The following is a 10632-nucleotide window of genomic DNA, read 5'->3' as shown; positions in this document are numbered from 1 at the left end:
TATCCAGTGTAACAAGCATTATCAGCTGCATTTTGTCTCCTTTTTTATTCACTGCTTATGATGACTGGGATCCCTCGAAGCAGTATAAATGTTTTAACAAGTGGACTGGGTGTGAGGAATGCCAGAACAACATGCTGAAATTCATGCTGCACAGACAAGTGGCCAGTCAAGATTTTCTTTTACTTGAAGTTAGACTTTGAGACACCACCTTAGCAAGGAAATAGTAGTTCAGACCCACAGTCCTCTCCATGGGTTGGTTTTGGTGTTTGTGGGTTTTTTGTTGGTGGGGTTTTTTTTTTTTGTGTGTGTGTGTGTGTGTTTTTTAAGAACTTCCTTTTCTTTAAAAATTAATTTCAATTTCTAAAGTATTCGATAGTTTTATACAATTTAATGTTTTGTAGAAAATTCTAGTGTCACTGTTGTAAAGGAAACAAGAGAATATGCTGTCCTTACCCCCTACTGCAACCTATAGTAACTGGCAAGTTTGCTAACTGAATTAATGAGGAAAAGAGTAACTCTAGCAGCACTGTCAGCCTAAAAAGTGATACAAGGTTAGCAGAGTTTCCTCAGGCTGTTGCTACCTTACATCTGCTGTTGATAAACAAGAATATGTATGTGCAGCGGACCAAGCAAATGGTGGTTCAGAGGTCTTCAAAACCAGACATAACTGTTACAGAGTTTTTCACTGAAGTATCAGGATCATAATCTTGTCTTTTCTGAAGATAGGAAGACTAGGAATCTGTTTTTTCCTCTTCAGATAGGCCTGAGATGGACCTAAACCTGCTGTAGTAGTATGTATTATTATGTGTATACTGGTTTCATTTCAGCTGACAGTTGCTTTTAACTTGCACAGCAGAAGCAAATTCAGTATTTACCACTGTATGATCAAACCTGGAAAGTTACATGTGGCTTCAATCAAATTTTCATTTCTTCAACTCCCATCTTCCTTTCTTTGTATACACTGAACCTCCACAAAGAAAAGGGGTGACATTAGGTAACCACACTGGCCACACTGGTTCCAAAAAACTGTGTGTTTTGATAAATCTTCAGCTAATTTTCTGCTAAGCCCCTTTTTTATATACCTGTTGCAAAAGGCAGTAGGTTGATTGGCATGTTCCACTCTGCAATAAAAGATTCTTGCTGTATAAAAGACAATTGCAAGAACAAACAGGAAGAAAGGAGGCACAAGTTGACATCTGATCATCAAAATACACAACTGGTCATGCCACTAAGTCTTACATCACATTTTTCTCTTAATGTCTCAGGTTTTCTTGCAGCTGCTTTTAATGGTTTTGTTAGTGCTCAACACTGAAGACAGGACAAATTCTTTTTTGTAATTGCATCATTTATCCAAGTAGTAGGACAATTTCTGTGAGAAAAAGTATAATCACTTCTAAGTGGGGGAAAAAAAATCAAAGATTTTACTTGTGTTTGTGTGTGCTTCAGGGACCAACTCATCCAAGTAAAAAGAGAGTAACCACCACCAACTTACAAATGTGTGTGTTTAAGTACTTTCCAACAGATAGAGCTGTAATATTTTTAAATGGGTGATTTACCTGGTAGGCAAGCATAAAACCAGTACTTATGTTTATTTTATTGCAAATATAATAGTGCTCATTTAACATAATGAGTTTAAATTGCATTGAAGAGGACTCGGTTAGAGTGAGAGAGTGATTTAATGAAAGGGCTTCTATGAGTTTATTCCAACAGTGGAGGAGTTGTCTTTTTAATAGAACTACATCTAAATGTTAATTCTGCCATTTGTCATTGTTTTGCCAGATGTCTGCTGTGTACCTAAATGGATGGTCCCATATCCTGTGTTCTTGATTTCTTTCTTCTTTTTTTTTTTGGAAGAGGTACCTGTAAATGGAAAGTGTCTTCAATGAAGATACTCAGGTGCTTAATGTGATCTTTCATTGATGCAAGCTGGAACCATGTTGGTTTATATCATCTGAACGATTGTCTTTAATTTTAACACTGGCACTCTGGAGTCACTGCTTTTTACTGTGGTTGACTTACTTTAGTGGGGAACTAATAGCAGCTGTATATTTCTGAAGTCTTTGTAGTGTAGGCTAGTAATCACAGTATTTTTCTTCAAACTGGCCTCTCAGTAGTTTTGGGTTTTCTTCCTATCTTTTTCCAATTGCTATTAGAGAACCAGCTCTACTTTCATAATGCATTTCTGTTGCAATGCACTTTCGATACATGTGATTGAATACAGAAAGCAATTGTATGATGAATAGCCTCATTGCAGATAACTTTTTTCCTGCCTGGCCTCCCTCTCCCTATTTAACAGGCATGTTTTGATTTGCGTTCACCTGTTAGATATTTGGGTACGGTCTCGATGTCACAGAAATTGTTCTCATTGTCATATGCTTGCTTTCTGAGACAAGGACCATTTTTGGGTTTTGGGTTTTTTATTTGTATTCAGCTACATGGCTGGCTGGTGCTAACGACTGAGTACTCAGCAAAAATATATGTTACAGTATAATAAGGATACCGTGAGCTGAAATGGTTAATTCTGTTTCGTATTAAGAATCTAAACAAGTGACCAAGTTGTATGTCTTAAGTATATCTTAATGAGTTACTGTCCAGGAACAAGCCTACCTTGTATTTACCAGGTGTTCCAACACATTCAAACAATTAGGAGGAGATGTAGGTAAAAGCATTTGCTCTTCTGCCTTCTAACATGTTACTACAGATCAGCTGATACGCAGTGAATCACTGTGTTGTGGTAACTGAATCTGAATTTCTAACTGCATTAGAAGCTGGACAGACAAACAGTGTTTTGAAAATTTCCCAGAAAGGCAGCCACGTCCTGGGCTCCATCAAAAGAAGCGTGACCAGCAGGTCAAAAGGAGGTGATCCTGCCCCTCTACTCTGCTCTTGTGAGACCTCACTTGGAGTACTGTGTGCAGTTCTGGCGTCCTCAACATAAGAAGGACATGGAGCTGTTGGAGCAAGACCAGAGGAGGGCCATGAGGATGATAAGAGGACTGGAGCACCTCCCTTATGAAGACAGGCTGAGAAAGTTGGGGCTGTTCAGCCTGGAGAAGAGAAGCTGTGTGGAGACCTCATAGCAGCCTTCCAGTGTCTGAAGGGGGCCTACAAGGATGGTGGAGAGGGACTCTTCGTCAGGGACTGTAGTGGTAGGACAAGGGGTAATGGGTTTAAACTTAAACAGGGGAAGTTTAGGTTAGATATAAGGAAGAAGTTCTTTACTGTGAGGGTGGCAAGGCACTGGAACAGGTTGCCCAAGGAAGTGGTAAATGCTCCATCCCTGGCAGTATTCAAGGCCAGGTTGGACAGAGGCTTGACTGACATGGTTTAGTGCAAGGTATGCTCATGGTAGGGGGGTTGGAACTAGATGTTCTTAAGGTCCTTTCCAACCCAAACCATCCTATGATTCTGTCATTAAATTAAAATGAGAACAAGCAATGGTTTTTAATCTCTGCTTTTGTGTAGTGGGTTGGAGGGACATTAGTATGAAAAGTTAAATCCTGGCAGTGTTTCCTGTCTCTTGCTTGCACCATAAGTCAGAATGGGAAATGGTAGCAACAAGTCTAACTGGTGAGTTGTGTGTGGTAAGGAAAGATTTATTGTACTTAATGTCAAAGCACTGCTTCTTCTGTTCTTATTACAAATTTTAAAACATTTAGGAAACTTTCTCATCCTCTGCCTCTTTTGAAATGTCTGTGAAAAAGGAGTAATACTATTTTATATTAATGCTGCTTCAGTTGTAGAAGTGTTTATTACAAAGTTGAAAACTATAATGCTTTTAAACACACCAAAGAAAACTAAAATGAGAGCTGTTCTTTCTAGGTTTAAGTTGTTTATTTCCTTTTGAAGAGAGATGAACCTTTGGAAGGGAAATGCACTTAGGAGTCAGATACTGATCATATATTAGTAGGTAGAGTTACTTTTGTTTCAAATACAGACCACTTGGAATGAATGTTAATATTTTTTTCCTCTCCTGAATCAGTCATGCATAAAGTTAAATTCATCTGTCTTGATGAAATCTTATCCAAAAAAATGCAAGGTGGGGAAGAATGTGTAATAGCTGGATAGTCTTCTGTTTATTCACTGAAATGCCAAAAACCAGTTTAGTCTGTAGGGATTGGAAAGTATTTGACTACTAAACAAAAAACGCCAGCAACAACCCCCTCAAGCTAAGGCAAATGCTTAGCTTGTCAGAGTTTAATGTCATCAACACTTCTTCCATACCAAAGTTAAAAAATATATTTTTGTAAATATGCTGAAAAAAACCTCCTGATGCTCAGAAAAATCAATGTATTCTTATTTATGATTATCAGTGGCTCTTTCTTCATTCTTATCTCACTTGCTTTAGAACACCTTGATTTACAACTTTCCTTTTTTATTTCTGTTAGAAATGTGCAAAGAGAGGTGTTAGTGTGTACCTAGTGAAAACATTTAACAAAAACCTTTAGAAGAGAGGTAAGGTACTCTGAAGTGAAACCGTTCTATTCCAGGTTTGCTAGTTGTACGATACAGTAAGTAAAATAATGTTTTTGAGGAAAAGAACACCCCATCATAGTAATTATACACGTCCCCCATGTTTTGTTCAAAGTTTTGCACACATATATAAGGATCTTGAAATTTTAGTTTTATTTCTATTTTAGAGTAGACTTGTAAGAGTGGAATATTTTTGTGTGCAGAGAGACTGAGCTTTGTAATGTTAAAATTATGCTATCCTGAAAAGACGTTTAATGAATGAAATAATACAGTTACTTAGTAATTTTTTTTATTTCAAGGTTTGCATCTGCTTTCACATATTGTAGGACATATGGTGAAGACTCAATTGGAAGTACCCTGTCTTTAGGAAATAGCAGAAGTAATCAACATCCTGCTCCTTTTTTTGAATCTCAGCATTTCATTTTTACAGCTTGTATAAATTCTGAAAACGAAAACAGTGGTACAAATTTGCTTGCATTGACAAGACATTAAATTGCTGAATGTGAGCTATGTTTTGCTCTGGGACCAGCAGATTTATGTCTGAATCTTACCTGCTTAAGTTGTGTCTTAAGCAGGTGATACTCTACTATAACAGTCCATTTTCTGCATCACTTCTCCCTCGATGGTATTCTGAAGAAATAATTATATACATCTTTTCAAAGTCCCAAGCCCAATTAAAGATTTGCAACACTTTGCAGAATAAAGATTCATCTGATGTGAAATGATTAGTTCAGCTAATTGAAAAGGTGACGAGTCTGAGACTTCTGAAAGTGAAGCTTGAGGTTAGGAGAGCATAACAAATCTAACAAAGTGTGGGATTGAAGGGTGGGAGAGGGGAGTGACACAGTAGTTAGTTTCCCACAGATATACCTATATAAACAGACTGATTGTACAAAGCATGAGCAAAGGTGGTTATTTTAGCCTTCAATTTTCACTGATTTTTGTTACCTGTGTAGGAATTTTGGAGCACAAGGATTCTTCTCTGATTTACTCAGTATTCCTGAGGGATCAAAGCTTGAGTACTGGACTCTAGTTTTATGCAGCTGAAGACCTCTGCATGTGGGTTGGTTTAGAATTCTCTCTGGAATCTTAAGTGCTAATTAACCTGTCTGCTGTTGAACTGTATATGAAAAGGTTTGTGTTGATTTATGCAGCTCTATTCCATTACATGCCAGTCTGCAACAGTGTGTTCTTTCTCAAAGACATGAATTCAGAAATTTCTCCCTTACTGATAAGTGCATTCATACATTACCTCATCCTCAGCAGGCAGCAAACAAAACTGGAAGAAGCCTCGGTGCCATAACGTTTATTGCTTTTGAGAAACAGAGCCTTTTTTTTTTTGGCATTCCCTCACAATGGCTGTTTGCAAGTACAGCATAATCTCTGATGTACTAGGGGCCTTCCATTTAAGTTACTATATACACTCATATATGGAATTTTGATTTACTGTCACAGAGCACACTTTGAGACTCTTCTGCTGTACCTTGGTCCGTCATTTTGCTTCTGCAGCAATTTGGGGCAAATTGTATACAGTAATATTTCAGTGCAGAGAGGAAGATGTCTGCAAATTTTAAAGTCCAAAGAGAGGCCCATCTTCAAGTCAGACTGCACATCCATATTTGTGTTACATGGGACATATATTCCAGGGTTTATTAAAATTGGAGTTACAGTCACTGCGTTAGCTTGCTCTGTTTATTCTTAGTAATTCAGCAGTAAGAATTTCCAGTGTAGATGTCTCTTATAATCTCATATCTCGCGAGCTGAAATAAATCATCTGGCAGTGAAACTGGGCAGAATTACATTCAGTAAGAGGAAGAATATTTAAGGGGTTTTTGTGTTGATAGTTTTGCCGTGACTATTAAAAAATCAGATTTAAGCAGATGACCTGTTTCCAACTAATACTTTGGATTAGTATAAAACCAGTCTTGATTCTTGATTTTTCCATCCCCCCACCCCCCCAAGAATTTATGTAGAAGGTAATTCTTGGACATTAGCAGACTGCACCAAATTTATAACTGCTTGATCCAACTAAAAATAATGCACACTGTTGGCTGTAGCTGCTACTTCTTCGTCTGTGATTGTTCTTTGAAAAAGTAATTTCTTCTCATGTAGAGGCAAGAATAACAGAAGTTTATTTACCCCGAATTAGTAATTATATCTGTGTAATATCTGTGTAATAATTTTGGCCAAGATTTCATTATATTTATTTTCTCATAGCATAAACATACTTACTTACTTAGAGAGTATGTGTGTGTCATGTGTGAAAACTTCTAACTCCAGGTAATTGTAACACTTTTTCTAGCTGTGAATAATCTGCTGCCTCCTTTAAATCTGCAATATGAATCATGGCCCTTGGAAAAAGTTGTTTTTCAAGACCCAGAGATTTATTTTAAGACATGGGGTGTCTCCCCTCTCCACTGCCCCTTTACTTTCCTCCTTCCCCTTTTTCTTTTTTATTTTCTATTCTTTTTCCTTCAAGAGGCCTGGGTCACATCATTGCAGCAAATTTCAGGGCATTTTCTCATTTTACCCTATTTATTTATGTATTAATTCATTCATTCATTCATGCATTCGTTCGTTCATTCCCTCCTAGCCCTGTGGAAGCACCCAGCACCTTTTACTAACCTTGTTGCGCATTTGTCATTCCAGGTAGCTCCTGTGCAGAGCAATCTCATTCCTTTCATTTCCTTTTCTTGTTTCAATGTGATATATAAAATAACGCACACTAACTTGCACACAAAGTCTTGTTCGTGGAGAATGGCTGGCGACAGTTCACAGTTTTTCATGTGGGCTGCAGGTGGCATCTGTGCAAGGTCATCTGCAGTTAAGCATTCATTTTTTCTACTGTCAGAGTGCTTCTTCTCAAAGCACCAAAATAGTTGGTATTCTGGCTGTCCTTGTAATCTGTTTTGATTGAATGATTCTGTCTCGCATATGCTCACCTGCTTTCTCTTTTTCTCTCCTGCTATATGTATTTCTTGTAAAGGTGTTTAAGGACACAGAGAAGTTCTTTACTACTAAGGGTGTATAGCATAGGTAACAACTGATAACTCTTAGGAACTGATTGCTACCAGTGTTTCCCATGTAGCAGGCAAAGACTTGAGCTGGAGAGCAGCACCGAGTTCTGCTGTCTTAGAGAAAAATGAATGCTTCCTCACCTAGGCTTCTGCCATGTACCTCTTTCTTTCCCATGAAGGTGGCAAAAGCCTATAGTAACAGGATTCCTGCCCTAGATAGCTCACTGAACTGCACAGAGGCAGGTGAGATAAATTTAAGGCCATTGAGTCTATGGTGAAGTTTCTTGCACCAAGGTAGAAGAAATTGCTTGTGATGGCATGAGTCCCAGAAGAGAGGTGGAGTTTGGGTGGAAGCAGAAAGTCAGTGTGGATGGCCTGTGGAACCCATTGGTTTGTTGTAACCCTTATGGAGGTGTGAATTTATTTCCAGGGTGTCTCTCAAAATGCAAAGTTTACCCATGAGCAATGCCTGAGCAGTAATTTATTGGACTTTTGGACTAGCCCCTCTGTGATTTAACTGTATTACTGATGATGCCAGTCTCCTGTGCTATGAAGGGCTGTTGAGCATTCAAGAAATGCAGTGTAAGGCTGGTACCACAGATGTAGCCAATAGACTGCAATCTTTGAAGCTCCTCCTTGGAAACTGCAGCAGGAGACTGCAAAGAAAAGGTCACTGTATGCGATGGTACATACGAGGCTTCAACCTCGACCTATTTTTTTTGAGGAGATCAGGGAGGTGTCCACTGTTCATTTATCTGCTGAATATTTGGCAGGTTTGCTGCTGGGAGCTGCGAAGATGGGGTTTTTTAGCCTCATCAGCGTCAAGCAAATGGTCTGGCCACATAGTGACTATAATAAATCTTGTTTGATCTCTTCCCACAACTGTGGAACTGAGTATCTTATAAAGGTGTGGGGCAGTTCCTGATGTCCTTGGTAAAAACAACAGTAGCTGCCCAGCGGATTAAAACAACTGAGAAAGGGAAGATTCCAGTATAATATAAACTTGCAAACCAGCAAAGTTTCTGCAGAATATATCACACTGGTAGCATCTGCTTACTACTGGCAGAATTGGACAGGTAGTAGAACAGGTTTCAGTGATTTGTAAGAAAAATGTGAACTGAAGCATGTGTTTAATATATATAGTAGCTGCAGTCTGGCAACAGGGACTGGTGAACTTTTTAGTCATCTATTCTGTAAAGGACATAAGTCATAAACCAGCATTTTTCCCTGCCACTTTCACTAATGCTTATTTTCACATTACACTCCCATAACTTTGTGACAGACAGTGAGAGAAGTCACACAGGCATGTGAGATTCTGCTTTTCTGGTAGAATTTTCTGGGTGTAAAATAGGGAATGGGGAAAGAGAGGGTCCTTTAGTGGAAATGTTTAGATTGACTTCCCTGACAGGTTACTGATTCAATAGAAGAAATTACATACCAATTATTTAGCCTTAAGAACGTCAACACGTAAGGGCGTTTAATGAGTTAGTTTAAACAGAAAGGAATTTTGTAATTTTCACTGAAATTGGTTAATCTTACTCATTGGGTTTAAAAAGCTCCTGTTGACATTATAGGCAGTGCTTTTCCTAGTTTGCATTTTAAGTGAATTTGAGGTTGTTGAAAGTGCTTCCTTGAGGCAGAGGTATTCTAAGTAGATCAAGAATGGTGCAGTTTGGATGGCACCTAATGTTCATCAGCAACTTCACCCTATCACCTCTGGACATGCAAGTAGCTCAGTGGTCATGTCCTTTCAGCTTTGCTGCCTCTAGAGACACTAAGGGTGATGCAGAAAGTTAGCAGCAGCATCCAGAAATTCCGTCCTGCAGTAGCATAAACTTGCAGTTGCATTACAATCTTCAGATATCTGTGGGGAGAAATAGGTTTGGCGCACAAGCAGTTTGTGTCTGTGTTAACTGTTTTTCAGTTCTGTGGCTGATCTTATCCTGCCACCTTGAAGTGGCTACTACAAGGTAGCATATCTATCTGATAATGAAAGAAGACTGTGTTGAGTTTCTTTGGATTTTAACCAGTGACTTGAAAAGTACTTTCTCCTGCAAAATCTCACTTTGAGTATCCATGCATATATCTAGTTTGTCCTTTGGGGGATAAACCTGTTCTTTCCATAATCCTGGATTTTTTCAGTGAGAAATTGACAGAAGCATGTCTGTGGGAAAGGGTTTGATCCCAGCAGGACTGAAGCGATAAGTGTAGTTAAACATGTGAATGTATGTTTGAAAAGTTTAAAGTTCTGTCAATACATAATTTGCTTTTCATATTCATATTTCCCTCAATGCCTTTGTGAGAAGGTGTAGTCCTGTGCTCATTGGGAATTTTCTTACTCTGTCTTTCCAGTATTACATAAGAAGCACTGTAGTTGTGTTGAAGCACCTGCAGTCATGTACTACAATGGTAAAATGCATCTCCTTGCAACGGTTCCTAATCAGATTACTGTAAGAAAGATAATTTTGTAAGGTTTCTCTGAGGGGGGAAAAACCCAACTTCTTTTTTTTCTTTTTTCTTCTTTTTTTTTTTCCCTCCTGAGAAGTGAAGGTTGATAATTGGAAATGGATGCTGAAAAGAATTCTAAAAGTAGCTGAACTGCTGGGCCAGTTTTGCTGGGTTAACTAAGCAAAACGAAGTTCATGTCTTTTCCCTCTTCCCCCTTCCAGCCAATGTAGCTAGAAACTGCAGCAGTAAGTGTAGGGGTAGTTACGCAAATATCCTTTCCAAATAACCGCTCTCCCCATGTGGTTACACTGATTAGCAATCTTTAGTTGGTAGGTCAGGGTTCATTTGATTGTGTGTGCTTGTTTATCACTGCCCTAGAGTCACTGACTGAAGACTTAGTTACTGAGTGTGCAATTCTAGTTCATACTCATCGTTGAACTTTGGGCTTCTGCACATTTTGTCTTGAATAATGTTTTTTCAGTAGCAGTCTAGCTATCATCTAGCAGTTCCTGTCTCCTCAGTGAATTCTGTTCCAGGCTCCTTGTTTTCCTGATGACTGAGTGAATCCCAGTGTTTCTATATCCTGCTGCATTAATTTCTATAGTATATATGAAGTCACTTTCTTTGAGTGAAGGAGGATGTTTCCAGTGTAAAATGTGCAAGTGGGGTCGGAGACTTTGCTGCTAAGGTTTGC

The sequence above is a fragment of the Nestor notabilis genome, unplaced genomic scaffold (genome assembly GCF_000696875.1).
Source record: "Nestor notabilis isolate BGI_N333 unplaced genomic scaffold, ASM69687v1 scaffold7256, whole genome shotgun sequence".
In the NCBI taxonomy this organism is placed as follows: domain Eukaryota; kingdom Metazoa; phylum Chordata; class Aves; order Psittaciformes; family Psittacidae; genus Nestor; species Nestor notabilis.
Note: the sequence above shows the minus strand (reverse complement) of the source record.